Raw genomic sequence first — 24251 nt, 5'->3', positions numbered from 1 at the left:
GTCTTTATTGAATTTGTCACAATATTGCTTCTTTTTTGTGTGTGTTTTGGTTATTTGGCCACGAGGCATGTTAGCTTCCCGAGCAGGGATCGAACCCGCATCCCCTGCATTGGAAGGCGAAGTCTTAACCACTGGACTGCCAGGGAAGTCCCCAGCCCTACCTTTGTTCGACTGGCTGATTCTCTTAACTCTCTCTCAGATTTGTTCTCTTTGCTCCATTTCCACTGCTTTAGAGTTCTGAGTTCAGTTTTTCTTCCCAGAACTATTAACAGCCTTCTCACTAGCCTCTGCTTCGGTCTCATTTCCTTCCAACCAACTTTCTTGATGCCTTCAGAAATGCAAATGTTCCCTGCTTCAAATCCTTAAGTGGCTCCACTGACTGACTGACTGCAGGAGGACACCCAACCCTCAAGTGAAGCAGTTAAAGGATTCCACAAACTGGCCCCTGCCTCCTAGTGTTATCTTTCAGAGACACACCATATTACCCAGTCTATGCGCCATGGTGAACCCATGCATTCCCATGGGTCATGTGGAACAAATGAGTCTTTTTTCTAAAGGGTTACTACTCTCACTGTTCCATCTATTTAAAGTAATCTTTTGCTTTCTGGAAAACTCTTTCAAGACCCATTTCAAGTGAGTAATCTACTCCCCTGGGAAGCCACCCTTAACGTATCCTGGCAGAGTTAATCACATCTTCTTTTGTGCCATTCCCTTATCTAGAACTTTCCTTCATTTTACTGCATTACAACTGTTTTTCATGTTTGTTTCCTCATGGGCCTTTGAGTTCCCCTGTCAAATAACATGATCAATATAATATTTTTAAAATGAACGAATGAATGAATGACAAAATAATGTATGTGTCACCCTCATCTTTGGCTGTAATGCCCAAGCTGGGTGGTGTGAGCTCCTACAAAATGTTACTGAGCTACTCGAGATAAACAGCAGATACAATATTACAAAGAAATTACAAGTGATGTGATTTGCACACAAAAGAATCTGTGTGAGTTTGGATCCTTCCTCGCCCCACTACAGTGATACTCAACACCCAGCATTCTGTGGGTGCTTAACAAATGCTGAATAATAACAACAGACTTTTCTTACTTATAGAATAACATTGTAAACATTTCAGCACTTCCCTGTGGCTGAAAAATTCTAAGTTTAACAACATCTGCCCAATCAAACAAAACCAAAATTCTGCTACTGAGAAGAGATAAGTGGTACACAAACAAACCTTGGTGAACAGTCTATTCAGACAGCCAAAAGAATGGGAAAGATGGAAAATTTTGTGCACCATGAAAGATAAAAAGGAACTAAAGTTTCCTTTCTCAGAAACAACACAAGATGAAAATGGAAAAGAGGCCAAATATAACTCTTGACACTTCTCAGGTCTTCTAGCATGTGGCATCCTGCAGAGGCTGCGGCTGAAGTCATATTCATCCTCCCAGTTACATCCACCCACATGACAGGATAATGCAGTGATCTGAAGCTATTTCACTGTTTTGGGGTTTTAACTTCTGGGATGAACTCATTAATTCACAAACGATTGAACCCAGGTCAGAAGTTAGGTAGATCTGGGTTCAAATCCAGGCTCTTACCTCTTATTAGCTATTTTACGGAGGGCAAATTCCAATCTCAGTTAAAAAAAAAAAATCCATAAAATTAGGAGAATATCACCTACTCTGGAGATAAAGAGTTCAGTAGAACAAAGCAGAGAGATCAAGAGAAAAAGAAGATGAAAGAGTAGTTAGAGAATAGACTGAAAAGTACCAACATATTTATATAGGAGTTTTCAGAATAAAAACCAAAACCAAACAAACAAAAGAAACCCTAGGTTTGGCAGAGAAGTAATATTTAAAAAGATAAGGGCTGAGAATATTCCAGAATTGAAGAAAGATGAGCCCTCAGACTGAAAACTGTGAGTACCAAGGAACATGAATAAACCCATCCCTAGATACATGATAGTAAAATTGCAGAATATAAGGTGAAAGAAGTTCCCAGAGAGAAAAGATGGATTTTTATAAAAGAATGACAAGTGATTGATCACAGACTTTTCACCAATAAAAACAGATGAGAAAAGACAATTTTTTTCAAAGGAAGAAGGACAATTGTCAATGTACAGTTTCATATCCAGATAAACTATCCTTTAAGGGTCATAGCAAAATAAAGATACTTCAGACATACAAAGATGAAAGGGGTTTGTAGATCCTCACTGAACAAAATATTAAAGATACAATTCAGCAAGAAGAAAAGTGAACCCACAGGGAAACAATGGTAAACACAGATGTTGATAAATTGTAAAACTACAGTCTGTTTTATTGTTAGTGTTTTTTTAGAAGAAGTTAATACTCTAATAATGTTAAGATTTGTAAATACAGGTGCACAATGAGTAGTCAAAGTATATTAAAATCCTTATACTGTTTAGGAAGAGAAAAAAGATGCTAAATAATTTAGAATTGTTAATTTATGTAACTTCCATATATGTAGGTTTTTCAGTATTCTGGGCTAGACTCCCCAAAAAAAATCTTCCTGGAAAAGCAAAATGTATCCCTTTTCCATTTTGTAGATGTAGTCTTCCTATCATTTTATAAACAGTTTGCCTTAAACTAAGCTCATGTTTCAAGCTACTCTGTAGAAGTTTTGTTTAGGATCTCTCTCCCCCTCTGCTTTGGTCTTTTTCCCAGCTGAGTCATTTCCCTTCCCTTTTAACTTCCTTCATTTTTCACATTTGAACTTCAATTAAAAAAAAAAAGCTTCCCCAACCCTCTACTCTTTTTTTCTTTTTCAACTTTTTATTTTGACATAATTTCAGACTTATAGAAAAGTTGCAAGAATAATATAAAGAACTCCTATTTACCCATCACCTAGATTCCCCAAATGTCAACATTCTACCACAATGGCTTTACATTCTCTCTCTTCCCACACACATATTATTACATGTTTGTTTTACCTGTATAAAATGTTTTTCTGAACCATTTGAGAATAAATGTAAGACATGATGTCCCTTTACCCCTACATACTTAAGTATAGTCAATTCTGCTATAATGTGACATATATCTTCCTAAAACTCACCATGCTTGGGGCACAATGCTCAAAAACTTCATCAGTGATATGTTAGAAATAAGACAGAAACCTGATAAAAAACAGTACACCATTTTATACATGTTCAGTGGGTAAGAAATATATAAATACTACAATAAATGTCATCTTTACCTTTAAAAAACCTGAAATTTGCTGTGGAAGTGGGCATCAGAAGGACTGCAGCATGTGGGTAGATTCTGAAGTGGTGGAAGAAGGATGAAGAACTGAAAGACCATTGTGGACAGAAAGTGTGTGGCTCGTCACACACATGGTGAACTGAGGTAGCTGTTAGAGGTGTGTGCATGTGTGCATTCTGTGCATTGCTACATGTCTTGGTTAATTTGAAATTTTGGTTAATCTGGGTGCAGTTTTCTGCATTCACCTAGTATTTCTCATGGATATCATGCATAATCAAACATAATTGAACACGTTATGCTCAAATTGTTCCCTAATATATCAACTGCATTCGAACAATCTTGTGTTGTTAAAACAGGCATTATAGGGCTTCCCTGGTAGTGCAGTGGTTAAGAATCCACCTGCCAATGCAGGGGACACGTGTTCGAGCCCTGGTCTGGGAAGATCCCACATGCCATGGAGCACCTAAGCCTGTGCGCCACAACTACTGAGCCTGCGAGCCACACCTACTGAAGCCTGTGCACCTAGAGCCCATGTTCCACAACGAAAGAAGCCACCGCAATGAGGAGCCCACACACCACAATGAAGAGTAACCCCCACTCACCGCAACTAGAGAAAGCCCGTGCGCAGCAACAAAGACCCAATGCAGCCAAAAATAAAATAAAAATAAAAAAATAAATTTATTAAAAAAAAACAGGCATTACAGCAAACTGTATTTCCTAAAATCAAGAACAGTGTCTTATATAACCACAGTATAATGATCAAAATCAGGAAATTAACAATGGCACAGTAAAAATCTAATCTACAGACTTTACTCAGAACTCACCAATTGTCTCAATAATGTCTTTTTACAGCAAAAGAAAATCCTGGCTCATATATTGCATGCAGGTGTCCTGTCTCTTAGTCTCCTTTAATCTAGAATAGTTCTTGGGTCTTTCTTTGTTGCAAGACATTAACATTTTTGAAGAGTACAGGCCAGCTATTTTGTAGAATGTTCCTCAATTCGGGTCAAACCCTCCACTCTTACTTCAATCTATCACTGTTAGCTGAAGCACTATTAATGTCTGAAATCTTCCTGAATGCAATTCAAGTGTGGAGGTAGGGTCTGCGTCTTTTATCATAGCTTCCTTTGAAAAATCAAGTAAAATATGCATCGGGAAACCTAGAAAATGGCAGTTACCTAACTGTCCTTAAAATAAAAATCCCTTCTTTTAAGAGAATTAAAAACTAAAAGACACACAGAAAGCCCATCTACCACAGAAGGTAATTGGCTTACCATACTCCAAAGTACAGAAGTACATGTCACTCACCGAACAGTAATTTTTAGAAGTCTGACATTCACACTAATATTTTAGGAAGGCTATTGTGACTGGAGGAGGAAGGTTGGGAACTAACATTTTTTTGAGCATCTACAATGTGGTAATTATACACATTATGGTAATATGCATTTAATCCTCATAACAGCTCTGTAAAATTGGTATTAATGTTCCAGTTTTACAGATAAGGAAACTGAGCCTAGATATGAACTCTTGCCTAAAGGCATGAGGTATTGAGGTAAAATCCTCCACAAAGTTATAAGAAAAAAAGGGGAAAGATATGTCCACAAAAATATATCCTGAAAGATATGCCCAAAAATAGACTAAAACTGCAAAAAATAGATTAAAATATTTGCAAATGAATCAACGGACAAAGGATTAATCTCCAAAATATATAAATAGCTCATGCAGCTCAACATTAAAGAAACAAACAACCCAATCCCCAAATGGGCAGAAGACCTAAATAGACTTTCTCCAAAGAAGACATACAGATGGCCAAGAAGCACATGAAAAGCTGCTCAACATCACTAATTACTAGAGAAATGCAAACCAAAACTACAATGAGGTATCACCTCACACCAGTTAGAATGGGCATCATCAGAAAATCTACAAACAACAAATGTTGGAGAGGGTGTGGAGAAAAGGGAACCCTCTTCCACTGTTGGTGGGAATGTAAACTGATACAGCCACTATGGAGAACAGTATGGAGGTTCCTTAAAAAACTACAAATGGAATTACCATATGATCCAGCAATCCCACTACTGGGCATATACCCAGAGAAAACCATAATTCAAAAAGACACATGCACCCCAATGTTCACTGCAGCACTATTTACAATAGCCAGGTCATGGAAGCAACCTAAATGCCCGTCAACAGACGAATGGTTAAAGAAGATGTGGTAATATATACAGTGGAATATTACTCAGCCATAAAAGGAACGAAATTGGGTCATTTGTAGAGACGTGGATGGATCTAGAGACTGTCATACAGAGTGAAGTAAGTCAGAAAGAGAAAAACAAATATCGTATATTAACACATATATGTGGAACCTAGAAAAATGGTACAGATGAACCGGTTTGCAGGGCAGAAATTGAGACACAGAGGTAGAGAACAAACGTATGGACACCAAGAGGGGAAAGCGGCGGGGGGTGGTGGTGGTGGTGTGATGAATTGGGAGATTGGGATCGACATGTATACACTAATGTGTGTAAAATTGATGACTAATAAGAACCCGCTGTATAAAAAAGAATTAAATAAAATTCAAAATAAAATAAAATAAAAATTGAGCTATTAAAAAAACCCCTGCAATCTACTATTTCAAAATGAGCTAAAGACGTTAAGAAGATTAGACAAAGTATGAAAGAACAACATACATACAAATTATAAAAACTTAGAAATGAGGGGCTAGAACTCAGGAAAGAATTAAAAACAGAAGAAAAACTATTCTGAAATGAAGACTAAACTAGAGGGAATACAAGAGCATATCAACTCAAAAGATGATGCTTTAAGAAAAACAAAAGAAAAAGAGAAAAACTTCAAAAATAAAAAATAAAGATGAACTCCATCTCAATAATAATATAAAGTTTAAAAAGCAAATGAGATAAAAAAAATTTTAAAGAAAGTGAAAAATACTGAAGACAGGCAAAGAAGATCAAATACACTAATAATTGGAGCTCCTGAAGAAGAAAAATAAAGCAAAAGAACGGAACCAATGCTAGAACCTATCATTCAAGAAAATTTTCTTGGTATTAAAAAAAAGACTTGAAATTGTATGTTTCATATATGTTGAAAGACCACATTATATCCCTGAGATGACAGACCCAAAATGACCATCCAAGACAATCTAATAAAATTACTGGACTTCAGAAGAGAAAAAAATACTTAGGCTCTAATATAAAAAAAAACATGTGATTTATTAAAGAAAGAAAATTAAGATTATCATCAGACTTTGACAGCAACACTTCTTGCCAAAAGAAAATGTAGTAATACATTTAAGATATTCAAGGAAAGAAAGTATAAGCCAAGGATTTTATATCCAGCAAAACTGGCACATCTAGAAAGGGCACAGAAAAATTGTTATCAACCTTTAACTACAGAGGGAATATTGTTCTCATGAGCCTTCCTGAGGAATCTACTAGGGAGCCAGCTTCAGACAACCAGAAATGGCCAAGGAGTTATCACCATTAGAACTGGTTACAGTTACCTGAAGCCTGAGACTAAATGAGGGCTGAGAGGGAGAGAGTCTAGTGTGAAATGGCTGTGTGTTCTAGAAAAGTAAATACAGTTCAACTAGCCAAAATCTGCAGGGAGAATAGGGAGAGAATATGCAAAACAAAGTTAAAAGATAATCTGTAATCATGCTGGTGGTAACATTTGCATTGTTCACTGAAGCTGCTGTATATGAAAATAAATGAGTAATTATGGGATATTGTAATTCTATTATCCCCTGTGCCCTTTAGAACCAGAATTCTCAGCACAGAAGAAAGGAAGTACAAATGTAATTGGGAAGAGGTTAAGCAAAAGGTCTGTAGTTTTGAATTTGGACTGGAGGTAACTATTTATATACACATGTGCACATGTATACATGTATGTGTGTGTGTATCTCCCTCCTCTGTCCACTGAAAAGGCCTGGAAACAATGACCAACCCAGTAGCAGTGAGTATCCTAAGCAACCAGGTTTTGGTCTCGAGACATTACTTCTCACTAAAAAAAACCCAGTGCTTCCTTAAGAATTGTCTGATTCTAGGTTTGGGGGCAGGAAAGGTACAAGATGGGCCTGGAGCATCTTGTAATTTCAGATAACAAGGGAGCTAGGGTCATGTTAAAAAAAAAATACTCAGGGCCAACCTGAAGAAATTCTCACTGGCCAAAATGGTACAGTGTGAGTTTCAATAACAATAATAATTGCAATGAACCCAAACCCATAAAATATGTTTAAATCCACCAGGTTGTAATAATACACATACAACAGAACTGTCATGTTTTGAGGGTATTAAGGAACTAATTCTTTTTTTTTTTTTTTTCAGTACGCGTGCCTCTCCCTGTTGTGGCCTCTCCCGTTGCGGAGCACAGGCTCCGGACGCGCAGGCTCAGCGGCCATGGCTCACGGGCCCAGCCGCTCCGCGGCATGTGGGATCTTCCCGGACCGGGGCACGAACCCGTGTCCCCTGCATCGGCAGGCGGACTCTCAACCACTGCGCCACCAGGGAAGCCCGGGAACTAATTCTTATACTAAAAACTGGTAAATATAGGAAAGAATCAAGCATTTATCTTGTCTTTGCTATGTGAACTGTGACACTGGGTAAGAACATGTAATAGTAAATGAAGGAAAGTGTCTCTTTATAAAAATATTCCAACCAATAAATGAAAAATAAACAAAAAACTGAGAACATCATCATTTTACAACTCCCAATGAATAAAGAGATATAGGTATTAAGCATCACTGGCTACTAAAAATCACCAAAAAAAAAAAAAAATGCAACCAGACTTAATATGTCTCACATAGACGTGCCAAATACTACTTGCAATCTCACCAAAAAGACTGAACCTTAGTCTATCCAATCTCAAAACCCAGTCGCCAATTAGCAGGAAATATAGAGGACAGAGGAACATGGTGAAGAGCACCATGATCACACAATCAGCATGAAAGGGTGGAGGAGGAACCTATAAGTTAAAAGAGAATTTTAAAAGCCATATACTTCTTTAAAATGTACAAGACTAAACTATAGCATCTAGGGATACTCATTTGGGAAATAAAACTATTTCTATTTTTTATTTTATTTATTTATTTATTTATTTTTGCGGTACGCGGGCCCCTCACCGCTGTGGCCTCTCCCGCTGCGAAGCACAGGCTCCGGACACGCAGGCTCAGCGGCCATGGCTCACGGGCCCAGCCGCTCCGCGGCATGTGAGATCCTCCCGGACCGGGGCACGAACCCGCGTTCCCTGCATCGGCAGGCGGACTCCCAACCTCTGTGCCACCAGGGAAGCCCTAAAATTATTTTTAAAAAATTCTAAAGTCAGGATGGTGGTTACTTTTGGCAGTAGGAAAAGGATTTTGATTGAAGGAGTTTCCGGAGTGGGTGGTAAAACTCCACTTCTTGTCCTGGGTAGTGCTGGTCTTTAGTCGTTTATTTGATTAAGACAGTTTTCTTTATCTGTTTTACAGTTTGTTTTACAATAAAAAGATTTTTTAAAATGTATAATGATACCTATCTAGTGGGAAATATTGTAATGACTGAACATCAACATTTCTTTGTAAATAGTGTCATCATGATGAGAATTCTTACTTTTTCATTAAAATACACTATCTTGACTTTGAAAAAGAAATCTTCATATCAACTCCACTGTTTTCTCATAGGATAGAATGTAGAGAAAACTCAGCTATAAATTAAAGTTATTTTTGTCTGCTTAAAAACTAATACTGTTGATAATGGAGGAAGCTCTGCATGAGTGGGGACAGGTGGTTATATGGGAAACCTCTGTACCTTCCACTTAATTTTTCTGTGAACCTAAAACTGCTCTAAAGTACGAAGTTTATTGTTTTTTTAAACCCACCTAATATTAAGTTCTTTCCACGTGCGAGGTCCCATGCTGTATTATCTCATTTAATCTTCACAACAATCCTATGAGACAGATTACATTTGTTCTCCCCCTTTTACAGATGAGGAAACTAAAACACAAAGGGGTTAATAAACTTGCTCAGAATTACATCAATAGAAAAGTAGAACCCAGGTCTATATGACTCCTGTGGGCAGGTTCCATATTTGATCTATCTCTTGGTGCCCAGTCTCTACTTTGGGAATTAAACTGACTTACTGAATACTAAAGATCAGGAAACAGATATTAAGGTTACATAAGCTACTACCTATAGCATCACCTCTTGGAAGTGGAGAGAAAAGAGGCATGGGCTCCTTTGAGCCCAGTAGTCACAGAGACCCTCTTCTAGGACAGACTGATCTCCCCAGCATGAGGGCTTGAGTCCAAGCTGGCAAGATGCTTTCTACATCAAGATTAAATGTGTTTGGGAAACCGGAGAGATGAAAGAAACAGCTCCATGCTGCTGACAGCAGGGAGTGCAGCAAAAATGTTTTCTGTACCCTAGGAATGCAAAGTCACCACCCTGAGACATTGAATTATCAACTCCAGACTAAGAGGCGAGATGTTAGAGTTCACGTTTCTTCACTGGATGCTGGAAACCATCACCAAAGAGGATCAGAAGCAGCATGGGACCAGTGGAAAAAACGTGAGTTCTAGAGGCAGACAGCCAGGGCCCCCAATCCTGGCTCCATCTCCTACCAGCATCTACCTCACCTGGGAGCTCTCTTTATTCCTTTCCTTGGCTTTCTTTTTCTGAACAACACTTATCACCACCTGATACAGTATATACTGACTTTCACCTTTGTTCCCTGTTTGTGTCTGCCTAGAATATAAGAGATGTGAGGGCTAGAACTTTATTTTGTTCACTGCTGCATCTCCGAGCACCTAGAACAGTGTCTGGCATAGTAGGGTCCTGTCAAATGTTTGTTCAAAGTTGTTGGTTTAAATTATTTCAACTCTCTATGCTTTAAGTTCCCTATCAAACCGGGGATACATACCATGCACATTTAACCAAGAAAGTATAAGTAAAGGGCAAGAAGTAGGGGTTCAGTAGATAGCGGGTATTCCCTCCCATATTTCTTTTGCCTAACATTCCAAAACGGAGGATATAACTAATCAACTCAGGATAAAAGTTCCCTTCAAAGGAATAGACAATGACCTTTTAAGCTGGCAACTGACTTGCTCAGGACACCCTCAAACCCACAGACCATTTTTAAAGCTGTGAAGATGAGAGTAAAAGTGCATCACAGTAGGAATATGGGCAGAGAAAGTCTCAGGCAAATGGCTCATGAATAATGCCAATGAGCTGTGACTGAGGAGAGCAGGGTGAGTGGAGATCTGCCAGGTCACATTACTAACAGGGACCAGCAAACCAAACATAAATAATCTCTGGTTAAAGGCTTTCCAAAATTCCTGCCGCATTTCCATGGAATGTGACTGCTGGTGAATTGGGCATTCACTGGATAAAAGGGAAGCTGCCTCCGTAGTCTGTTGTGGACGGTGGAGGGGATTAATAGAGAACAAGCGCTTTACATCCACCATCTCATTTAATTCTGAAAGTAATTTTAGGAGGGTGGCATTTTTATCCCCATAAAACAAATTAAAAACCTGTGGTTCAGCAGGGAAGGGCTTCCAGAGGTTTCACATCTCTTAAGTGGTGGCTTTCCTGGAATCACAACTTTCTTTAGCCTGTACTGAACAGATAACTACAATAATATGCGGGGTACCTCGCCAACACTGGAATATTCCACTGCACACTTTAGAAGCTGCCCCCCACTCCAAAGCCCCTCGGAAGTGAATATATTAAGAAATTAGACATCCACTAGATAATAGTTGCCAGCTAATAAAACATCAGCCAACTCACTGAAGTCTGGAGTAGTCAATCAACATATGTGGATTTCTAATACTCCTGTTAGTTCCAGGCTGAACCCCAAAAGTTTTAAATACCTTGTTCTTGTTTCATTATAAAATAGGAACCAGCCAGACATATGTCAAAGATGCCCTGTGAAGGTATCATTTACGTAGAGATTCTCCTTCCTATTTTACAATTCAGGAACTAAGCTTCATGAAAGTATAGTAACTTGCCTAGAGTCACACGGCTGGAAGAGGCAGAGTCCAGGTTGGCACCAGGTCTAACTATAAATCTGGTGTGTTTTTTTTTTAACTTCACCATGTTGTTTATTATTTGCCGGGGGTGGGGGGGTGTCACTAAATAGCCTTAATATCCAGGATCTGGGAGTGCTGGTTCTGAGCCCATCCGACCTCAGACACACTCTCCACTCTTCTCTATTCTACACAGAGAGCAGGCTGAGTTCCCTGGGCTCCTGAGTCAGCTGGCTTCCTGATTGGTTTGGCACATATGAGGTGCTAGTGGGAGATGAAGAGGAAGAGGAGGAGGAGGAGAGGGAGAGGCTGTGTTTCTCCTCTCTACCCTGCTGGGGTGGGCTGTCCAGCAGTGGTTTACCTCTGCTCTGACCCAAGTGCCCACGACTCAGACCCACGGGTCCTAGCTTTCATCAGGTGACCCTGGCCCTGGACACAGGCCACCTCCTCTGCTGTTGCTAATCTCTGGATTACCTCTCTGCTCCCCTGTCAGCTGGATAACCATTTCCTTGTTTTCCCTCCTGTAAACATATGAAGGGGTTCCTGTTGTCCTGGTTAGACCCTGACTGATACACGGATCAAGTAGCTGGACTGAGGGAACAGGGACCGGTGGCCTGTGGCCCTGCGCTGAGAAAGCTGAGTGATGGCTAGGCTCTATGTCACAAGACCACCTGTCGGCCACAATCCTCTGTCTGACTAGACAAGAAATGCTTTGGAAAAGGAACATGCATTTTTTCCCTGAGGCTCACAGCAATGAGACTGGGGTGAAATGAATGCATTTGGTATCCTAATTCCATGGCCTAATAGCAAGAAAAATTCATCCTCAATCTTTAGCTACAGCAGTGCTTCCCAAACTGTGGTGAGAAGTAGTAGATGCATGGAATGTTAATAGGTAGTCTGTGGGGAAAAGAGTTTTGAAAAATGCTTGGTTAAGCAAAGTTAACCTGATTTCTTTACAGCAGGGCTGTAGTAATGTACATTGTAAATATCTTTAAAACAAGTTATAGTATGCAATATGTGATGACCACAAATTTTATGTGATCAGAAAACATATCAATATCTTGTGGATCTAGTATTTCAAGGACCACTCTTCCAGAAATGCTGGTTTATGGTATTAATGCTAAACCCCTTTGTGGCCTTCAAGGTCTTTCATGGACTGGAGCTGGCCCCTTCTTCACTTTGACCTCAGCCATGCTCCTTCCTGTCTATGCTCCAGACACACGACTGCTCACAATACCCAACCATGCCATGTAGTTTCAACGCCTCTTGCCTTTGCAAGAGCTACTTTCTGCCCCTGCTCCTGGGGAACTGCTATTCCTCCTGCAAGGCACCATCCCAGGTGCATCCTTCCCTGGGAAGCTTGCCTTCAGCATCCAGGCGGAAGAGACTGGTCGTGCCTTTGGATGTCTACCACCTTGTACAACGTTCCACTATAGCAGTTACCACACTTGGCGCAACTCTCTGCTTACCTTCTGTCTCTGCCCTTCATGGCCCTTAAGAACAGGACCAAGTCTTACTTGTCAGTGTGCACTAGCCAGTGCCCTGGGCAGGTGGTCTCCAGGTCAGGTTTGTGGGGGGAACAAGTACACCAAGATTTGAAATACTTGAAACCACGTCCTGCTAAGGTTTGCTTATAATTGACTTAAAATTCATATTAAATCAAATCAAAGTTCCATTGTTATGATGACCCATAAAAAATTAACCTTATATTAATGTAGCCTTTATTATGATGAAAATAATTGATTTTCTTAAAAATCCTAATATCAATTGAAAAACAACTACCATCAGGAATATTTAGCACCTGGATTAATTAACACTGCTACCAGAAAGCTCGCCACTAGGTGTCAGCCAAGGAAAAGAGGAGGAAGGGCTGTACCTAAAAGTGTTCCGTTTTCATCCAATTATCGCCGTAAATATCAAATATTTAAACAACAAAATATTAGGCAACTAAAATTATCTATTAAAGTGATGTTTTTAAGAATATATCTAAAATTTTGAAATTTCCCCTTTGCAAAATTGTTCATAAATGGTTTTAGTTTACCTGTATTTTCAAGAAATATTTGCACAGATTAGAGACATTGACTCCTAAGAGGAGACCAGCTCAGTATTCTTCTGAAATGACCTCAAATTGTACATAACACAGACCATATGGTAATCACCACTGGGGTGAGCGGTCAGAGGAAAGAGCATGGTTGCTAGAATCAGAAAGATGGGAGGTCCGAATCTTGGCTCTGCCACTTCTTAAAAAAGTGACATAACCTTTCCTAGCCTTGGTTTCTCATCAGTAAAATGGGACCACACCACTTCCGCCATATGAGGACTGTAAAAATCAAATAAGGGAACATATATAGAAAGAATGTGGCATAGAACAGATGTTTCATATTATTTTCTTTTTCTTAGTATTTCAAGTCTCAATGATTTATTTAACAAAACTGTATTTCAGCTCCCAAACTACTAAGGACACTGTAACTAGGGTCATTCACTCCACAGAGAATTATCAAGCACCTTCTATGTACCAGGCTCTGTGCCAGGGATACATGAGGAGTCACGACACTCCGCCATGGCTTCCATTCCTTTGTGAAAGGGTAGCATAAGGCTGAGTGTGACTGTCTATTTCTGAGACTATACCCACACCTCATAGAAGATCAGTGTGGATGCATGCCTGAGGGGTTGCATGGTGGGGGAAGGAAATCTACAATTTTATCCCCTAATCATCATAAATACCATAATGTCCTCCACAGAAAAAACCCACTATCACTCCTCCTTACGTTACTGAACCTCTACTGTGTGCTGGGGGTATAAGAAGGAATAAGACAAAATCTTGTTCTCAAGAAGCTCACAGTCTAGCTATGTACGTGAAGTCACATAACACTGCTTCAGGCTCTATATTGTCAAATGTTGTAACTGCTTCAAAATGGATCAGAAAGGTTTCTTTTTCAGAGTCTCACTGAAAAAGTAAGAGACCCTAAAGAGAGGTCATTTGACTTAAAACACTGGTAACAATAACCATTTCTCTTTGCCACTGCTTCCACAAAGATACAGTATTTAAAACTGTATCTGGTGCAGTGGTTAAGACTCCGCGCTCCCGATGCAGGGGGCCTGGGTTCAATCCCTGGTCAGGGAACTAAATCCCACATGCACGCCACAACTAAGAGTTCGCATGCCGCAACTAAGGAGCCCGCCTGCTGCAACTAAGACCTGGCGCAACAAACCAACGAAATAAATAAATAAATATAAAAACTATGTTAAAAAAATAAAATAAAACTGCCACCATGGATTCAGCTTACTCCATTAATATACTTGCCTTGTGTATTTTCCTAACTAGAACTGAATATTTACTGCACATGGTGACTTCACAGAGGATGATCCTCTCTAGATCCTAACTGCCTGGGGTTAGCTACCATGCAGATGCTGGCTGTGCCCTTGTTTTACATTTACATGTCCACGGTGTGTCACGGCGTTTGTGTCAGATTCTTCTTCTCATGCTCTAAGATGAAGCTGTGGATGGATAACTTTTTAAAACTAAGCATCTATATTGTGCAACACTGAAATATGACCACCAGTCTTTCTGATGCATAGTATGGGGAAAAAGCATATCATTCATTCACCTGTTAATCCATTTATTCAACAAACATTTAATGAGCACTTACTAAATATTAGACTATGTAAAGGACACCAAGGAGTACCAAACATGGTCCCATCCTATAGGAACAAAGTAAGAAAGGAGCCAGGATTATTAAATGAGATCAAGTTAAAGCCTGGAATTCCTCCTGGATAGTCTAAGATACTCTAGCTGTGTTTTATTTTTCAAGTATTTTAGAACATATGGGGATTTCACTTTGATCATATTCAGTGATGCTCCTTGAAATCATACAGTTAAGCTTGATCATTGTGTTTAAGCGGATTTCCTGCCAGTTCTCATCTTCTCTCACTTAAGGACCGACTTTTTACTTGGGCAGTCTACTTCTAGAACAACAGCTCTTAGTTCAGTGAGCATTCACTGTGGGGCTCAAGGTGCCAGGACTCCCAAGCTGTGTTCCCAAGACACATCAGTGTCCCTGGGAAGTGGACAGCGGAGATTTCGTGCCAATATCGAACAAGGGTCATCTCCCAATAGGCAAAAAATGTTTTGATGAAATAGGAAAAAAGATTCTCAATTATATTTTCTCTTAAGCATTTTAGAAATTAATGCATTTCTGAATTTTAAAACCTTGGTACCACCCCTCCCATTTGCCTGTAAGTGCTGGTGAGTAGTAACGTGAATGAATAAATATCAAATAAATGCTGAAGGAAATAATTAAATGGGATTTCTTACAAATCCTTTATGTATTATTTGAGATAAAAGCTGAACTTTCATAGTTACTTCAAGAGACAGGAATAAACGGGCCAGAATCTCGTGTTTCCACTGGTTCCAGGTAGCCTGACACCTGCTGAACAACTATGGCCACCACCACTGTTCTAGAATGTGGCTGTCTCATCTCTTCCCCTTCCTCCTTTACCTTCTTGTCACCCAGGAAAGGTCATCCTCATTTAGTTAAAATCTGCTATCATCAAAAAGCTACATTTTTGCTATTTTTCTCAACAGTCCTACAAGGTAGTCATTATTTCCATTTTACAGCTGAGAAAATTGAGACTCAGGTCATCTTCTGGCACATGACTGAGCCAGGATTAAAACTCAGGTGACTCCAAAGACCACACTCTTTCCATCACACTCAGGAGCCTTCTTAGCCACTCAGAGCCACAGAGCTACAGTGCTGGTCCCCGGAGCCCTGGTGTTGGGAGCCCATCCCCTTAACCCTGCTTCAATCCCAGGACATGATCTTGACTTGGGATCAACACTGAAATGAGAAAAAATGGAAACCAGTAATTCACCAGCCCCTTCTCTAGTCCACCATAGACTCCTGTGTCAATACATCTATTTAGCTGAGGCCTGTAGGTTTGGGCTATAATACCCTACCTACTTGCCTAAAACAAACTGGGAAATAAGAAAATCTTTCACCAACTCTTCCTACAGAACATTCATGGGTACCTATCCATGCTTCACAAACATACCACTGTCCACTTAAAAACAGCACGGGCTCTGTGTGGAAACAATTTGGTGGTTCCTCAAAAAGGTAAACATAAAATTACTATATTACCCAGCAATTCCACTCCTAAGTATATACCCCAAAGAATGGAAAACAGGGATTCAGATACTTGTACAGGAATATTCATAGTGGCATTATTCTTAATAGCCAAAAGGTGAAAACAATCCAGTGTCCAGTAACAGATGAATGCATACACAAGGGTGGTATATACACACATATGGTGGAATATTATTCAGCTGTAAAAGGGGATGAAGTTCTGACACATGCTACAATGTGGACGAACCTTGAAACCATTATGCTAGCTGAAATAAGACAGACACAGAAGGACAAATATGATACAATTTCCTTTATATGAAATATCTAGAATAGGCAAATTCAGAGAGACAGAAAGTAGATTAGAGGTTACCAAGGGCTGGTGGAATGGGGGAATTGAGAGTTATTGCTTAATGATTCAGAGTTTCTGTTTGTGGTGATGAAAAATTTTGAAAATACATAGTGATTGGTGGTTGTACAACATTGTGAATGTAATTAATGTCACTGAATTGTAACTTAACGATGGTCAAAATGGCAAATTTTATGTTATTTATGTTTTACCACTATTTAAAAAAAGAAAAAAAGCAAGGGCTCTGGAGACAGCCATGGATTTGACTCCCAGCTCGACCACTGTCAAGCTGTGTGAAGAATCTCAGAGTCAGCCCAGCGGCGTGCATATCAGCCCCTTCCAGGATTCATCTAATTTCTCCTTTCCCCTGGTCACTTCCTTATCTCATCTTGTTGTACTGTACATATTGCTTTAAGGTTCCTCAAGCTTTTTCTTTTTTAGCACAAGACAGAGGCACAGACAAATTAGTAACATGCTTTATATATGTTCTGGGTATACTCTGCTTGCCTCTGTGGAGGGCAGGGAGCGCACACCACGAAGCATTCTTATTTCTTTCCATTTTGAGCTGCTCCTAGGCTGAGTCAACAGAAATCTGCTTCCTTACCATGTTGTGACAAGTTAGCACCCAAAGTCAGGCTCTTGCATGCAGACTTGTATTTCTTCTACTCAGAAGACATCGAAATAAAGCATATCAAAGCTTTATTCACAAAGATGTTTGGAGGAATATTAATGATAATCTCAAAAAACTGGGAACAATCTAAAGGTCCGACGTGAGAGAGTGTTTACAGAAATTAAGGTAGCTGTACTTGATAGACTATTCTGCAGCCATGTAAAAAAGCCTAGGATGTAATAATGTTAAATGGAGGAGAAAAAAACTTTTAACTTAGATTTGAAAGCAACTTTGTAAACACTTGACATAATGAAAAATAATAAGAATATACAAACTGTAGTTGAGGTAGTTGCGGTAGTTCAGTGGAACTGCAGTGATATTTTAATTTTTCTAGTTTGTACATATTTTTCTACTTCTGTTACACTAAAAACATATAAGTATAGTTTGGGGTTGTTTTTTTTTAACAATGAGATCAATGGTGTTACTCAACCAGGAGAGAGATATATATAATATTTTTCTTTCTTTCTTTTTTTTTTTAATATAGTATTTTTCTGACCTGCTCCAACATAACCCTGTCCATTCGTGCTTGCAAGCCAGGCTATCAATCTGCTTTTATCTTAACTTCTCTCTCTTCAAGGGTTTTGGGTGGATAAATATGACTCAGCAGAATCATGTGACAAATCAGGGGCTATATGGTGGATGAGGCCAGTATACTCACAGCTGAATCTGGAAGCTGGGCCTCTTGGGAAGGACTAAGCAAGCAGCACTGGAGGAGCTGGCTGCTGCCTTCAGAGCCTCCTTCGTGGTACTGATGTTGACTGCCAGTTTACTGTCCCCACCTCGGCCATCGCTCCCTGAGGGCAGGGCTGGGCTCCATTCATCCTGGGGAAGCCCAGCCAGCACACTGGCCCAGAGAGAGCCACACAAGCTTGTTGAATAAACAACTCTCACAGTGCTCCATCTATACTGGCCTTTCCACAGCTACTGGCACAGAACAGAATGCATCTTAAAGCACCAATTCCCATCAGTTTTGCTCTTTGATCTAACATTTACCAGGGACCTGCAATGGGCCAGACATGGGAAAAGCACCTTCACACGCACTGCCTTAAGATGATTCCACGTAGCCATGAGCTATGAAATAAGAAACTATGGACAGAAAAAAGGATGCAATTAAAGCACACAATTCTATTTTTGAAAGTTCTTTAAAACTGAGGGCACTGTGTCTTCCAAAGAGAGGGTGGTGGTTTAGTCTTATTCAGATTTCAAGATGATATAATTTTAAACAAAGGAGTGAGGTAAAGTAAGATTCTTTTTAAAATTCATTCGTTCTCCCTAGGAAGGAGAAAGGGGACTCGAGGCAAATTCAAGACCCACACTGCTATACACATCCTCCCAAAGTTGCAATCTTCTACCCAGCAGAGAAAGGATGCTTGGCCTAGCAATTAAAATCATTTGTCTTTTATCCCCTTCCTGCCAAAAAGGACCCCAGCCCTAACTAGTTAATCCCTAACACACACTGCTACTCCCAGAGTTGCCTGGCAACTGCTAGGAGGCGTGTCAGAGAGCAAGAAAGGCCTAAATAAATGAGCTGGAGCCTGGGCTGTCGCTTGACACGGATAAAGGGGGTTTTTCCAAATGGAGCTGCCTGGCTGCTTGTGGTTCTGTCATTTAAGTGGAGAAGAACAAGTTGGCTTGGCCGATATTGTTAAATACCTTGGGCTTTGCACCTGATATTCTCTGAGTGATTGAAAATGGGTCACATGCCCTTGTGATATGCCTACACTCTCCCCTCTGCCAGGCAGCACCAATCTCCAAAGCCTAAAGACGGGGCAGGAGCAATGTGTATGTACTGAACAGGGGTCAAGGGCCAAACCCGGCCCCACACACTTCCTGTTCTAACATTTCTTTCACCCATCCTTCCAACCACTGTTCCAAAATACATGCACTGATGCCTCTGCTATGCTATGACCCATGCCAGGCGCTGGAAATGCAGAGCAAGAGTTGTTAACGTGGAACACCAGGAAACCAGAACAAAGGCCGGCGAGAGGGTGGGGTGGAAGAAACCTGGGTTTTTGAGTCAGGCCGACCTGAGTCCGATTCCTGGCCTCTGCTACTTGCCAGGAAGTCAAGGCAACCTCAGCCCCTCTCCCCAATCTGTAAAGCAGACAGCAAGGGGCAGTCACTGGGAATTACTGAGACCACGGATGCACAAAGCAACTCAGGGGTGAAGCCTGTTGGAAGCCGCCGAGCAGGTAGGAGACTCGGCTGTGGTTGGACACCCTCCCTGTCGTCTCACTTTCTGATCCTCGGGAGGAATAAGTCACTTGGCCCTGAAGAGAGACCCTACTGGGGAGCCCACAAAGGCCCTCTGGCTCTGGGACAGGCACATGGCAGAAGGCACGGATGGAGAAGAGTAGCCTGACACCCGGCACGTGGCCGGGCCTCAGCAAGGGGTCACCTTCCTCTTCTCTTCCAGGCAGGGGAAAGAAAATAAAGCTTGAGACTCCCCAGCCAGCTGCGTTTTAAATTTTTTCCAGTAGGAGAGAAAAAAAAGGCCAAGGAGTTGAAAATCTCAAGCAAGCTCTGGGCCGTGGAGGAGCTGTGGCCCATCTCTGCTTCTTGGGCTGGGGTTGGCCCCTCTTGAGGGGTCCTGCGGGAGCCGAGCAGAAAGGAGCACTGTCGAGTCTGTGATGTTTCATGTTTTAAAAAACCCAAACCCTGTGACTCTTCAGTGACCCAAGTCCCATGATGGCAGCTGCTGGCCCAGGTGGGAAAAGCCCCCAGCTGCACTGTGCGGTGCGCCCCGCGGGCACCCTCTGTGCCCCGCACGCTCCTCCCAGCCTGCCCCTGCAGGCAGTCTTAGACCTCAGCCACGGACTGTTCTCCACTGGCCCTGTCCCAGAGTCTCCCCTCAAGACTACCAACCACTTCTGGCCACCAGCTTTCTCCTTTACTTTATGAACCGAAGGCCTTAAGTGTACTCGGGTCCTTTGACCCAGTAAAACCACGTTGGGGATGCCGCCAGGGAAATAATTCAGACCATGGAGTGAAGGTTTATATAAAGATGTTCACCACTGTGTGGTTTAAGATGGTGAAAGGTTACTGACAATCAAAAGGACCAGTGCTGGGATAATGTGGTGGGCCTCAGCACTGGTTTCAGATGGCAAGAACCTGATAAAAATCTCTGTGAGTAGCGCCCAGACATCTGCCTTTTTAAGAGCCCCACAGGTGATTCTGATCCACAGCCAGAGTTGAGACCCACTGGGGTCACCTGATGGGAGATGTGCAGCCAATGTTTAAGAAGAGTTTTTATATGATATGAAAAAATGCTTACGATACACTAAAAGACAAAACTAAATAACAGGGAACTGGATTGCTTTGCCAGGAATATCTCAACTAACTAAAAGTAAAAAATCAAAACCCCAAACCAAAATGAAACAAAAACAACCCCGATCTTCCAACTTATCCCCCTTCCCCCTTATATATAGAAGAGATAACTAATAAGGACCTACTGTATAGCACAGGGAACTCTACACAATACTCTGTAATGGCCTATATGGGAAAAGAATCTAAAAAAGAGTGGATATATGTATATGTATAACTGAGTCACTTTTCTGTACACCTGAAACTAACACAACATTATAAATCAACTATACACCAATAAAAATTTTTTAAAAAAGATGAGGAAAACAGGCTCAAAAACAAACAGACAAAACAAAACAAAACAACCCCCCCCCCAAACCCTAGAACCTTGGTAGAAACATGTTAACATGTTATCTCAATTCCAGACGGTAGGATTATGGGTATTTTCTCATTTCTAGGCTTGTTACTTTATTTTATTTTTTAAAAGATTTAATTTAATTTTTGGCTGCGTTGGGTCTTTGTTGCGCAGAAAGCGCAGGCTTTCTCTAGTTGTGGCGGGCGAGGGCTACTCTTCGCTGCGGTGCATGAGCTTCTCATTGTGGTGGCTTCTCTTGTTGTGGAGCGCAGGCTCTAGGAGCATGGGCTTCAGTAGTTGTGGCACACGGGCTCAGTAGTTGTGGTGTGTGGGCTCTAGAGTGCAGGCTCAGTAGCTGTTAGCTGCTCTGTGGCATGTGGGATCTTCCTGGACCGGGGCTCGAACCCGTGTCCCCTGCATTGTAGGTGGATTCTCATCCACTGCGCCACCAGGGAAGTCCCTAGTCCTGTTACTTTAAACCTTTTTTTTCTTTTAAAAACCAAGAGCAGGGTTTGTTTTGTTTTGTTTTTTTAAATAATCAGAGAAACAACTAAAGACAAGTGGCCCCATGAAAGACACCCTATCTCCTCAGCACTGTGCTGCCTGTCACCCAAGCAGGCTCACCCAGTCACTGTTCCCCATGCACCACTCCCACCATGTGGCCTGACTCTAAAACCCCTGACCCCTTCTTGAGCTCACACGCACTCTGCAGTCATTATTTTAATCTCACAAACAATCTGGCACTGCAAGTATTGTTATTCCATTTTTTAGATGAGGAAAATTGGCTATAATTAAATCTATGGTTTAAAAACCATCTAGATAACATGGTGAGGCTTGGTCAGAAACTTTCAGGCCCTCTGGCTTCCCTCTTGGCCTTACAGAAAAAAGCCATTCTAGTATAGATAAATCAGACCAAAGCACGACAAGTCTGCCTTATTTCATTGATTCTAAGACACAAATTTCTTCATTTTAACATCTCTAAAACCTGGATATCTTACAATTGATGGCATCCTTCAATTATAATTGGCAGAACCCTTTCTTAATGATACATGCCATAGTGGTACATCTTATGATGGAATGACAGCTAAAATTCAACGAAATGTACCATGTTTACAACCAAACTCATCAGCCTATCCTCAAAATGCTACTTTTAATGGCTATATAATATTCTATCATATGGATATACTTTAATTTACTTAACCAGTTGTTTATCATTATGGATACTTAGTCCATTCCATGTTTTTACCATTATAAATCTTCTACTGGGGATACCTTTACATCAAGCTTTCCCTTTTTCTACTATGGGCATCATTATTCTCTTCCTGATCCAAATCTTCGGAGACATTTTGACATTTCTTGCCCCTCATCTCCCATATTTTTTCTATTTCTAGATTCATCTAGTCATTTCTTCTTCGTGGTACCTTTTCCTGGTGTAACCACTGGAGGGCTTTCTTCTGAGTTCCCCAACCATCCCCTGGTCTCTGCTTCCAGTTTCCTTTTCAGTCCAGCACTGGATTACTGGTCAAACATGACTTCAGTCACATCTCATCTCTGCTCACACTCCTAGCCTACCATCCAAGGCTCTGTCAAATCTGGCTCCAACCTTTCCTGAAGGTTGGAGCCACCCAAACCCATGACTCCAGACAAAGGGGCCATGAAGGGTCCTGCCTCCAAGCCTTTGCTCACTCAGATAACGCCATGCCCACCACAGGAAGGGATGCTGCTGTCTTTCTTTTTCCAAGTTTCACCTTTCCTATGAGAGGTTTTATGGCTCACTTGCTCCTTATAACCATCTGAAAATGCAGAATGATAGGTGTGCTTATTCTCATTTCACAGTGAAGAAACTGAAATTTAGAGAGATTAAGCGCCCAAGTACAGAGCCAGGCTTTAAACTCTAGGACTTCCATCCTTTCCATCCTTAAATCCGATGCCTTTGAGAGCAAAGTGCAAGTACAACCATAAACTTCTCTGGAGGAGCAACTTTTGCCCAGATCATATACCCAGCAATATGTACCAGACTCAACAGCCTCTGGATTCTAGACGTATACATGACAACAATGATGTCATTGTAAGAGTGGAAATACTTCATGTCTATCAGTTCTCAGCAGCCTAAGGAAAGGACTGGGCCAGTTGTCCCATTCTCACTTTAAAGATGGGAAGAAGACAGAATTTTCCTTGAATTATACCAGCTCTCAAAACAGCACTGAACCTGACTGGTTTGGATGGGCCCAGGGTCAGGACAAAGAATCAGAGCCATCTGTCTTGGAGACAAGCAGGACGTGAGAAACTTGCTTTAAGCTGAAGGGCTTTTTAGGACCTAAGGGAAGTATTTCTTAGGAAGCAAAGAGAGTGCATCCCTTCTATTATGTGACCATGACATTGACTGAAGCTGAGGCAGCCTAGAGAGTCAGGCCCAAGTGTTGGATGGAAGACAAGGAACAAGGTTGCATTAGGCTGCTGCTCCCTGAGCGCCCACTGCCCAGCCACTTCACACAGCATGCGTCCCGGGTGAAGGGAAAACAAGGTGCTTGCTATCACTCTGCGCTTCACTTCCACACGCAATGGACTCGTAATAGTGAAAAAGTACTTAGCAAGGTATAGCTGTGGCTTATGAAGAAGCATGGTCAAGATTCACTGTCAGAGTTTGCACATGAAATGCACTGTCGGATATCTACTCATCTTCTGTCATTTAATCTAATAAAATGCTATGGGTTAAAACAAAAACAAACATCCTGACCTATAGGCAGTGCGACCTGGGCTGGTCCCTCACGGCCACTCTTGACTAGGCTGGGTGTGGCTGCCATCTCTGCCTGTTCAGGATGAAGGGAGCTCCGTGCTCCCTAGAGAAAAGGGCTGTCAGCAAGGTCCCCTCCAATATCCTCCCCTATGCAGCCACCCAGGTCCCTGGGCCAATTTCTCCATTCTCCTTGGCCAAGAGGCTACGAGGAGGCGGATATCCGATGAAAGCTTCTCACTGAAGCTGGGAGAGCTGGTAGCGTCTTTGGTTTTAGGGATGACCTGGTGTCTTCATATCCGCACTATAACTAATCACCTCACGGATGAGGCAACAGAGCCTCAGAAAGGTTGAAGGGCCATGGAGAAAGAAGACATTATTCCCCAGTCCTCAGTATACTTTGTAGTCAATACATCAAGACCACTCTGGGAACCTCTAAGAAGTGAGCCCCCTGGATGCCTTGCTTTCTCAAGTGTGGAGTAGAGGTCC

The 24251-nt window shown here is 41.3% G+C and overlaps 1 protein-coding gene across 10 annotated transcripts in view; it reads right to left on the bottom strand.

Moving 5' to 3' along the window:
- The window catches only part of DENND1A (DENN domain containing 1A), a 543770-nt gene that overhangs the window by 125900 nt on the left and 393619 nt on the right, over positions 1-24251 (bottom strand). The gene's annotated exons all lie outside the window — the stretch shown is intronic.

This window comes from Kogia breviceps, chromosome 8 (assembly GCF_026419965.1).
Source record: "Kogia breviceps isolate mKogBre1 chromosome 8, mKogBre1 haplotype 1, whole genome shotgun sequence".
In the NCBI taxonomy this organism is placed as follows: domain Eukaryota; kingdom Metazoa; phylum Chordata; class Mammalia; order Artiodactyla; family Physeteridae; genus Kogia; species Kogia breviceps.
The sequence above is the reverse complement of the archived record's forward strand: the minus strand, read 5'-3'. Positions and strand labels throughout refer to the sequence as shown.